We start from the raw sequence: 11712 nt of genomic DNA on the forward strand, positions 1-11712 counted from the left end.
ATAGGATTAATGTTATTATGTGTATATATATATATATATATATATATGTGTGTGTGTGTGTATATCTATCTATCTATATGTATATGTATATAGATATATAGATATAACCTATATCAGATTACCTGCTGTCTAGGGGAGGGGAGGGGGAGGGGAGGGAGGGAGAAAAATCTGAAATTGTAAAGCTTGTATAAACAAAATTTGAGAACTATCTTTACATGTAACGGAAAAATTAAAATACCTTATACATAAAAAAACAAACAAACAAACAAACAAACAAAAGGAGGCTATTATATTAGCCCAAATGGGACCAAAACTAATAGCATGTTTTTTCCCCCATTTGTTAGTATATTTGAGCTATCTTCAGTTTTTGACACAATTGACTACCCCTCTTAATATCTCCTTTCAAATTGAAACTTTGTGGTTCTCTTCCTGTGTCTGAGCATTATTTCTCTATCTCCATCCTTCCCTGTTCCTTACATAAGACTGTATCCTAAAGGTTTTTTTTTTTCCCTCAGCTCTCTTTTCTTCTCTATTTACATATTTTCCTTTGGCAATCCTATTCCTTTCAATGATTCCAATTACTACCTCTAGACAGATAATTTCCAAATCTTTGCATATACTCAAGACCTCTATGTTCCTGTCTCATATAACATTACTCATTCACATGATTATGATTTCCTGAATTCCTTTTCCTCTCCCATTCTCATCCTGCTGTTTTCCAACCTCCATGCTTTTGTCATTGTCCATCTTGCATGGAATGGATTCCTTTGTCATCTTCATTGAAATCCCTAGCTTCCATTTTTAGACTCTGAGTTCTGATATTCCACATGAAGATTCACAGGTGAAGTTGATACCTACCCTTTCTGCAGGGGTAATGAGGGACAATTGTACCTCATGAGGTGGCTAGGTTGAAGCTACCACTTGAGTGGGGCATGAAATGCACTCAGTAATTCAGTATCTTCTTTTTTTGGGGCAGGGCAATGAGGGTTAAGTGACTTTCCCAGGGTCACACAGCTAGTAAGTATCAAGTATCTGAGGCTGGATTTGAATTCAGGTCCTCCTGAATCTAGGACCGGTGCTCTATCCACTGTACCACCTAGCTTCCCCATATTCAGTATCTTCTTAACAGCTTCTTATATATTTACTGTGAATGTCGAGATGAAGAAGCAAGGGATGAAATGAAGCTATAGATTGATTTCTCATGTAAAAATAAAAAAGCCACAACAACAACACTATAGTCTTGGAAGCACAGTGCCTACAGCATTGGTATTAAATGTTTAATGAAATATACAGATGATACAACTTGTGACTGGATCATACAAACTTGGATAAAATCATCCTATCCTTTAACTGATGCTTACAGTGGATTTTCCCACTTCTGGGACAAGAAACTTATCAATGCACAGCAGTTAAAGTAGCCTGTCCTCCCCACTGTCCCATATCTACCCCTGGCTTTCAAAACTTTCTCTTCTGAATTTGAATTGAAAGACTAGTTACAGCTCTGAGTAGATTATTATTCTCAGTTCTAGAGTTTAGATTTGCTTAATGGTTAGAGCATTTTAACAGTGCTTCCTGGCTAGGACAAACGGTTTAATCAATCTAACTTCTTTCTTTTTCTTTTTTCTCTTTCTTTCTTTTTTTTTTAGGGGGGGGGCGCAGGGTAATGCGGGTTAAGTGACTTGCCCAGGTTCACACAGCTAGTAAGTGTCAAGTGTCTGAGGCCAGATTTGAACTCAGGTCCTCTTGAATCCAGGGCCAGTGCTTTATCCACCATGCCACCTAGCTACCCCTCAAACTAACTTCTACTGGTGTTTTGTAAATTTCAGTATAAAGCTTTTTTTTACTAAATAGCTGATTTTGTAATACTTTCATATCCCTTAATGTGTCTTTAATTTAGTAATTTGTTCTGAGCAGATTTAAATTGGTAAAGTATTGGAGAAAAACCATTCAGGTAAGGATAAAACTCAGAGGTTACTCTTAAATGTCATGATCCATAGTATCTGCTGTGATACATTTTAGTTCAACTAATTCTCTCAAAGTTGGACTGTAATTCCTCAACAAGCAAACACTGACATTCGAAACTTATACAGAGCTTCATTGTCACTGCGTGATAAAGGCTTACCTTTCCAAGGCCAAACTAAAATTAGAGCTTTAGATCACTAGTTATAAAAAAGTGGTATACCTCAGGTTCAGCAGTCTTGTTGATTACATTTGGACAGCCTCCCTGAACACTGTGATTTGGCTGGCCTTTCCCCAAACCAAAGTGCTGATAGCTTCCTTCCCTTCTCTAATTGTTATTGGAACATCTCATTTCTCATTTGCTTTGGGGTCATGTGGAGTTGGCTTCTTAATACAGTTGCTGGGATGTTGACTCTTTTAATTTGCCACAGTTGTTCTACAGGTTATCTCCTTATCAGTTCAAATTAGCTAGATACTAGCTTGATCAAAATCGATAAAATAATAATAGCTTACATTTGTATAACTCTGTCAGGTTCATAGAACAAGTTCAAATATAACATCTCATTTAATCCTGCAGTGAGACAGGCAGAATAGATAGCTACTATTATCTCCACAATATGGATGAAGAAATGAAGATTAGGATAAGAAAGTGACTTACCTAAAGTAAGACAGGTGATAACGACTTGAGTACAGATTTGAACCCTGTTCCTTAGTTACCAAATCCAATTCTCATGGCACTAAAGCATGGACATTTTCCAGTATAAATTGCTCAGAAGACGGTATCCATTCATTCAGTCATTCATTCATGAGAGCCAGCATATGGTACTAGCTTTTAATTAAGCAATCAATCAACAAGTATTTGTTAAATATTTATTATGTTCCAGGCACTGGAGGGGGATACAAAATACAAAAATGAAATAATCCCTGCCATCAATGAAGCTATACATTCTGTTTGTGGCAGGGGGAAACACATACATATAGATGTATATGCAACATATACATATGCATACATATATGTATATTAAACAAATCCAAGACACCTTTTTTTTTTTTTTTTGGTGAGGGGAGTATACTAGCAGCTGTGGTATCTGGAAAGGTTTCATGTAGATGATGGCTTTTTAGCTGAGTTTTGTAGTAAATAACAGATTCTAAGAGTAAGAGATAAAGGAGTATATTCCAGACATTGGAAAGAATGAGTACAAAGGTAGAGAGATATGGGAAATGGAGTATCATGTAGGAGGAACATCAATAAGTTTAAATTGGCTGGATTGAATACTACAGGAAGGCAAATAATTTGGATTAAGGTTGGAAAAGTAGGTCAAGGCCAATTTGTGAGAGTCTTAAATAGGTTAAAAAAAGGAACTTATATTTGATCCTAGAGGCAATAGGGAATCATTGGTGTTTTTGAGTAGGGGAGTAATATGGTAAGATTTGTGCCTTTAGGAAATTCAGCTTGGTAACTATGAAGGGAAGTGGAATGAGTTTATGAGATCTGAAGAATGAGAATGAGAGAGAGAGAGAGACAGAGAGACAGAGAGACAGAGACAGAGAGACAGAGAGAGAGTGATAGAGACAGACAGAGACAGCAAGATAGAGAAAGAGACAGAGACAGACAGAGAGACAGAGACAGACATAGACAGAAAGACAAAGAGACAGAGACAGAAAGAGACAAAGAGAGGGAGACAAAGAGAAAGGCAGAGAGACAGAGATTATTAAGGGCTTATTATGTGCCAGACACTTTACTGGGTACTAGGGAAAGAAATACAAGCTAACAAGAGAGGTCCTACCCTTAAGGGGCTTCTATTCTCATGAAGGAAGATGCCGCAGAAAAGGGTGAGGGAAGAGGGAGAGAGTCCCCTCTTAGGGTATAATAAAGAGACCTAAGGGAGTAGAGAGAAAAACTGGTTTTCAGTAAGACAAGGAAAAACCAAAATTCTTATCATCGATCTTGGGGGAGCCAAGGGTGGAAATCAACTAGAAGGATATTGCAGAAGTACAGGCAAAAGGTGATGAAGGTCTCAATTAGAATGTTAGCTGTGTGAGTATATAGAAAGGGAAGTACGTGAGGAATATTTTGCAGGTAGAAATGGAAAGCTTTGACAATTGGGCACATGGAGTGGGGAGTTAAGTATGATGCCAAGGTTGCAAACCCGGGTAACTAGAAGGATGAAAGTATCCTCAACAGAAATAGTGAAGTTCAGAAGAGCACTGAACTTGAGTCAGGAAGGCCTGTTATTTAAATATTTCTTTAGATAGTTGGTGGCTACACTGCATGGGAAAAATTTTAATCTCTTGAGGGCTTAGCTTCCTTATTTATAAAATGCAGCTATGTGGTGCAGTGGTTAGAGTGCTGAGCCTGGAGTCAGTAAGACTTGAATTCAGATCTGGATCTAGACATTTACTAGCTGTGTGACTGGTTAAGTTATTCCACTTCTATTTGCTCCAGTTTCCTCAACCATAAAATGGGGGTAATAATCACACCTACCTTGTGGGGGTGTTGTGAAGATTAAATGAGATAATGTTTGTAAGGTATCAGACACACATAAGGAGTTATATAAATGTTTGCAATTATTATTATATACATTTCACAGGACATTTTTGAAGCTCAAATGAAGTAATGTATATAAATACCTTTTATACCTTAAAGTGTTATATAGGTATGAACTATTTTTATTAAACAAACATTTATTAAGAAGCCTTCCCTTATATCCACAAAGCCACAGAGATAGGAGATGGCAGGCTGAGAATACGCAAGAACAGATCATTTCAGCTAGAATATATATCTTTTGAAGGGAAGTATTAGTATGAAATAACCCTGGGTGGGTAGCTTGAAGCCAAAATGTGGAGGGTCTTGAATGCTAAGTTTAGGAGCCTGTATTCTCACCAAAACAAAAACAAAAACCCAAATAGAGTCATGGAGAGTTGGACATGACTGAAAAATTACTTCACAACACAATTTTTCATATAGGATGGAGTGCTGAAATTTGAGTCAAGAAGAACTGAGTTCAAATACTGCCTCAAACATTTACTGTCTATGAGCTTGGGGAAGCTAGGTGGCACAGTGGATAGAGCACTGGTCCTGACTTCAGAACACTTACTAGCTGTGTGACCCTGGGTAAGTCACTTAACCCCATTTGCCTTAAACTTCCCGAGCCATTTCCAGTCATCCTTTTATATATATATATATATATATATATATATATATATATATATATATATATATATATATATATATATATCTTGCCATTAGACCCAGATGGTTCTGAAGGAGAGAGTGAAGTTGCTGACTTTGCACAGCCCTCCCTCACTTAAATCCAATTTACTGCAAGTCATGACATCACCCCAATGTCATGGTTCTCTTTGAGAATGAAGGATAAACACCAGTCTATATGAACTGAGGCAAGTTACTTGAGTTATTTCAATCTCTTTTCTCATCTATAAAATGTGGATAAAAATTCTACCTAACACAATATTGTTGAGAGACTAAGTGAAAAAACATGTAAAATGCTTTGCAGTGTTTGAAGTAGTATATAAATGCTAGCTCTTTGTTCTGTAGGCAATGGGGAGCCACTGAAGGGTTTTGAGCAAAGTAACAATATTGTATTTCATAAAATGGAGGAGAAGTGGTCACACGTAGATTAGTGCAATAACATTTTAGGCTCTCCATGTATAACGATTACCTTGAATACCTAAAAACGTGACTTTTTCTTTTCTCTAAGGTAGCTCTTCAATGTGCCTTGTCTTCCCTGACATTGTGTAAATGACTATTCATTTCAATTTTTCATCTTGTAAATATCAAGGAGCATTTACTCCCATTTTCTGCAGCTAAGACTAAGGAGAAAATTCTTCCACATTTCTTGCCACTAAACACAGGCCTTCCTTCCTAACTACATCATTCTTGGCACTGGCTACTGTCCCAAGGGCAGAAACTGGTTGTGTATGAGGAAATTTGATTTCTCATTTTTTAAAAGGTTAGGCATTTGACACTTTGTTCCCATCTCCTGTGTGGCCTCCCTGCACATTTGAATATATGGAATGAGGGAGAGCTTGATTTCAGCTGCTGTAATAGTCCCGGGTCAACAAGGGTAATGAACAGAGTGCTGTGTGTCAGGCCACATTTGTGTCAGCTTTATGGCAGGTACTAAAAAGAAGTGAAGGGTATGGTTGACAATTTTAACAGGAACTTATCCAACATGACATAAAAGATCTTAGCACTCACCAGGTGTCCTGCTTCATTGTATCTGATGGAATGTATCTGTCAGCATTCTTCCTTTAATGAAATTTATATCTATGTGCCTTATGTAACTTGACAAACCCTATAAATACTCTTGAACAACTTTGGATCTAATAACTTACTCCTGGACTTAATGCTTTGTGGTGTTAGAACTCTTCCATTAAGTTTTCATAACCCCTGAGCAGTTAGACTTATCAAAGTCAAATGCCTATTTCAAAAGGCCAAGTTAATGACAGGAATTCTTTCTTTATGTCCTCCATAGTTTCTTCCAAACTTCCTTAAAGAGTTTTCCTTCTAAAGCTCTTTTAGCTGTCCTACAAAGAACTTTTGAAAACTCACTGTTGGAATCCATGACTATTCATGGAGTTTGTATTTGAGAGCAAGGCTGTAACAAGGGTAATACAATCAGGGTTGAAATTGGTGCTGACATTTAGAAGGCACTGTCAGCCCTTCAACAGCATAAAAAACACCTAAATATCTAGTTAGTAAGAATAGTTAAATTTCAAAGTCATAAGATTTCAAACATCTCTTCTTCATTTTCTCTATCCCCTAGGAAGTCTATCCAATGAGAGAATCCCTCCCTCTCTTTATGCTGACTCTTCTTACTTGACTGAATTTGTTTTTACAAAGATTATTTGAGGGTCATTTTATCCTGTTTTCCCTAGGAGGAATATTTTGTAGCTATGGCTCTATGAAGGAGGGCCTAAGTGAAATAATTAGCACATGTGAAGACTAATAAATATTATAATAATGTATACTCCTATGCTTCAATATTTCAAAGAAATATATTTTTAATGTGTACATTCCTGCCACTGATTCTTATCCCACTCTTTCAATTCAATAGAATATCCTCAGATAATTTGGTTGGGACCAAAGCAGCCATTTTCCCTTGTGGCCAACTTGGTATTGAGCCTCTCCTCTAGACTGGTTCTCAAAAACAACAGTCATATGGTTTATCCCTGGGTTCATACATGCATTTGAAATGGCAAGTAATGGGGGCAGCTAGGTGGTACAGTGGATAAAGCACAAGCCTTGGATTCAGGAGGACCTGAGTTCAAATCTGGCCTCAGACACTTGCCACTTAGTAATGTGACCCTGGGTAAGTCACTTAACTCTCATTTCCCCCAGAAAAGAAAAAAGAGAGGGCAAGTAGCAAGATGGATTTTTGCAGAGAGAAACAAAAAATGGAAACTATTTGGAAACTATATGGAAATTAAAAAATAGAAATATTTCTCCCCTTAGCTCTATCACATCTTGTTCTCATATATGTCATATCTTTCCAAAAGTAAAGTATGTGATTATATGTATATGCTTATAAATTATACATATATATTATGCACACATATGTAGATAAATGATAGAGAAACATGTAGTTTTTCCTATGTCATGGTTAATTTCAATAATCATTTCTCATAAACAATTTAAATTGTCCTCATAGATTTTTAAAGTATAATTTAAAGGAAAATCTAAGAAATGGGTGAATTATCATAAATATCCATCTATGTATAAATGATTATGGGTCTATCATTGTGTTAAGTTATAGACACACTAGGGACTGTCATCAGTTTATACCTCTCTGTCTCTGTCTCTCTTTCTTTCTTTCTCTCTCAAGAACTGACATTCTAAATGGGTGCACATATAGTGGAAGTCAGGGAAGGGAGTTTTTGTTAAGATACTAACAGAGACAATAAGCAGGATTTCAGTGCAATGGATTGTCCTATCATTTCAAGAAGCAGTGGTAGACTCTAGTTTCCTGGCTGGATAGAATGTGAAGTAATGTCTAGAAACATATAGCTATAATGAATCAAGTAATTTTTTTTTACCCATGCACTCACCAATCAGGACAGATCATTCTAGGATGGAATCTCAGAGGTAACTGTCAGTTGTTGAAAAATACACAGTGTAAGGTAGAGCACAACTGAGTTCTTGTTTTACCATATTCCATTTCCTTCTTGATAGATAAGATTCTAAAAAATACTTTAATTTCAAATTATTTTTCTGTAGTCCATCAATGTTTTAATGAACTTCAATAAGATCAATGATTTCTATACATATTCTCATGAACTTATAAGGTAACGAGAAATAGTGTGTCATAGAAGATGGACTGGTCAGTTTGGAATCAGGAAAATATGAGCTCAGGTTCTGCTTATTGGATATATGGCAATAGTCAAATCCTTGGAACACTTTTGCAATCAAAATATGCTATATTTATCAACAATGGCATGGTTTTTAATTCCTTTGATGAAGGAAAGGCAGAGAAGAGGAACTCATTTCAGTTATTTTGCCCTTCCCTTTTTCTATTTGCTTTTCTTTTTCAATTATCCTACCTCTCAATCAAGCTCTGACACCTATACAAGTTCTATATGAAATTAACAGTGTGTGGGACAGCTAGGTGGCACAGTGGATAAAGCACAGGCCATGGATTCAGGAGGACCTGAGTTCAAATCCGGCCTCAGACATTTGACACTTGCTAGCTGTGTGACCCTGAGCAAGTCACTTAACACTCATTGCCCCACCAAAAAAAAGAAACAAACAAAAAACACCAAAAAAAGTGTGTAAAGCTTATGGGATTTTAGAATATGCTCTTGTGGATAGAAAGTCATGTATCATTATCAGCAAACTCTGTTTTGCTTGATTCTTTTAAATTAAACACAAATTTATTGAGCACCTACTATGTGTAAAGCACCATTATGGAAGCTTTGGGGAAATATATATATATATTCTCCACAAACTATGCTGCATTTATGCATGCCCTCACCACCTCTGTCTCTTATAATCCCTCTTTTCCTTCAAAGCTCTTGTCCATTTTTCTCAAAGAGGACCAATGACATCACAGGGGTGATGTCTTAACTTGAAAGTTAACTGGATATAAATGAGGCAGAGTTGTGCAATGTTATCAGTCTCTTCTCTCCTCCAGTCATTGAAGTCCTGTGGCAAGAAAAAGGTCAAGACAACCCAGGATTCAGTTGGGGACCCTGGACTTTCTAAATTAAGGTCTTGTTAACTCTGTTTATCTGAGACCACACCTATTCAATGACTAAGGGCTGGGGAAGAGTTGAGACAAAAGATGGCTCAATTAACATCATAAAAATACCAATTTGGGAGGGGAAGACCCTCAGAGTTTTTGGCCAAAAAAGAAAACAATTTCTACTTACACCCATTCTAAGCCATCAATAGCTTAAACATTGCTTTTTATATGAAAGTTCAATAAGTATTTATTGATTTAATTTTTTTTGTAAGGCAATTGGGGTTAAGTAACTTGCCCAGGATCACACAGCTAGTAAGTGTGTAAATTGTCTGAGGCCGGATTTGAACTCAGGTCCTCCTGAATCCAGGGCCGGTGCTCTATCCACTGTGCCACCTAGCTGCCCCAATTTAATTTTTATAATTATATCTTGTATTCAAGGTAAGAAATAGAATGCTGGTACCTATAAAATATAAAGATGCATAGTAGAATTTTTTTCAGGGGACACCAGTGTGAGAAAAGGAAATCCTGTAGAAGATATTGTCATGTCTAATAAGTTGCACATACTTTGTTCTTGCAAAATCAAAGTCCATTTTCTTTCTGTCATCTTTCTCCTAGGATAGTACTACTAGTGACATTTGTGTATGTGTGCATCTTAATCCCTTCCATTGCTATAGGCCAGCAATTCCTCTATAATCTAGAGTCTTAGACAGTTACATGGGGCATTGAGAAGTTGAGAATTGGCCCATGGTCACAAAGGTAATACGTAGCACAAGGAGGACTTGAACAGAAGTCTTTCTGACTTCAAAGCCAGCCTCATATCAACTATTCCAACTGGCCTCTCAGGCAGTAGACTATAAATACATATTTGCTGGACTGAATTGAATATGTTGGCTAAATTAATTGAATTAAATTAATTGAACATATTCATTGGGCAACACCTCTCTATGGGTAGATTTATTAGAAGATGAGCTAGAGTTACACAGTACTGGCAAGGATGGGTGGGGTTGTGATTGGCATCATTAGAGGAGATCAGAGATCCACAGGAAATTCAACTTTTTAACATGATTTCTAAACTTAAATACAATAAAAACTAAAGAAGATGTCTTTTTTTTCTTAAAAGACAAATCATTCCTTTGGGATATTTGTACCCTGAAGTTTGGTAATATTGAACATTAAGGCCTTTTTAGGTGACCTCAAAGAATTCATGTGGAATTTCTTCTTTATAATTAGACAAACTTTTCTAAGTCAAGGCAAGAAACTTGATGCTTAGTCTTAGAAGCAACATACCTTTAAGTAGTGGTGATTAAGTGCTCACATATACAGGATGTCATGCAAAGAGAAGGAGAAGTGATAGCAATGACTTTCGTAAGCTTATTAGGCCTGACATAGCAATTAATAATGTCCCCAAAGTGCTGTGTATAGGAGTTCTTAGGATGGTGTGAATGTGCATTATTGAATAGACACAAAAAGCCCCCACACAAAGAGTATTCCCTAGACAATTTTATCCGTACATGAATATTCATTCTCCAAAATCAGTTATATCAGAATACTCATTTGTCTACAGGCAAATCCAATGATCTAGGAGTGTGTATATTTCTCAAAAGGCCTTTGTAGGGTGCAGAGTTGTAAATACTGTTAAACATTCATTTATTCTGAGTAGAAGGCAGTTAAGAATTAAGTTCTGATTAAGTTAATGTACCGATTACCCAGAAGTTACCATGCACATCCTATTTTCATCATGTATTAGAAAAAGTACTGTATTTGGAGTCAGAAAGACATGGATTCGAATCTCAGCTCTGCCACTTAGGAGCTGAAGGCCACTAAGTGAGTTGTATCCTGGAGTAACCCTCTCTGAATTTCTTCCTCAATAATGGGCTAAGAAATTTTGTATTACTTACCTTATAGTGTTTCAGATTTTAATTGATATAAGGGATATTAATGATCACTTAGTTCAAAGCATCAGATGTGATAATATGTGAAAATGTTTTGTTACTATAAAGTGTCATAAACATATAAGGAAGGAAATAAGAATTGGTTGGGTGCCTACTATATGCCCGGCACTGTGCTAAGTACTTTATAATGATCTCCTTTGGACTTCACTACAGGCCAGGGAGGTAGGTGGTATTATATCATCATCACCACCACCACCACCACCACCATCATCAATTATTAAAATGCCAATTTTATTATTGAGGAAACTGAGACAAACAGAGGTTTAAGTAGCTTACCCAGAGTTACACAGCTAGTAAATGTTTGAGGTTAGATTTGATTTCAGGTCTTCCTGATTCCAGGCCCAGCAATTTATCCACTGAGCCACCTAGCTATGCATCATAATGTGAGTTATTACAATCAGTGGACTAATGTTCAAACTTGTAAAAGTCTAGATCTAAGATTTCACTGGTGTGTTAACTCCTGGTAATGATATGAGCAGCTTATCAGTAAACTGCAGTTTCAGGGAGTTGCTGAAGCATTAGGATGTTGTAAATGGTCCATAGTCACAAAGCTAATATGTATCAGTAAAAGGCCTTGAACACATATCTCATTGCTTCCA

This window comes from Dromiciops gliroides, chromosome 2 (genome assembly GCF_019393635.1).
Source record: "Dromiciops gliroides isolate mDroGli1 chromosome 2, mDroGli1.pri, whole genome shotgun sequence".
Taxonomy (NCBI): Eukaryota; Metazoa; Chordata; class Mammalia; order Microbiotheria; family Microbiotheriidae; genus Dromiciops; species Dromiciops gliroides.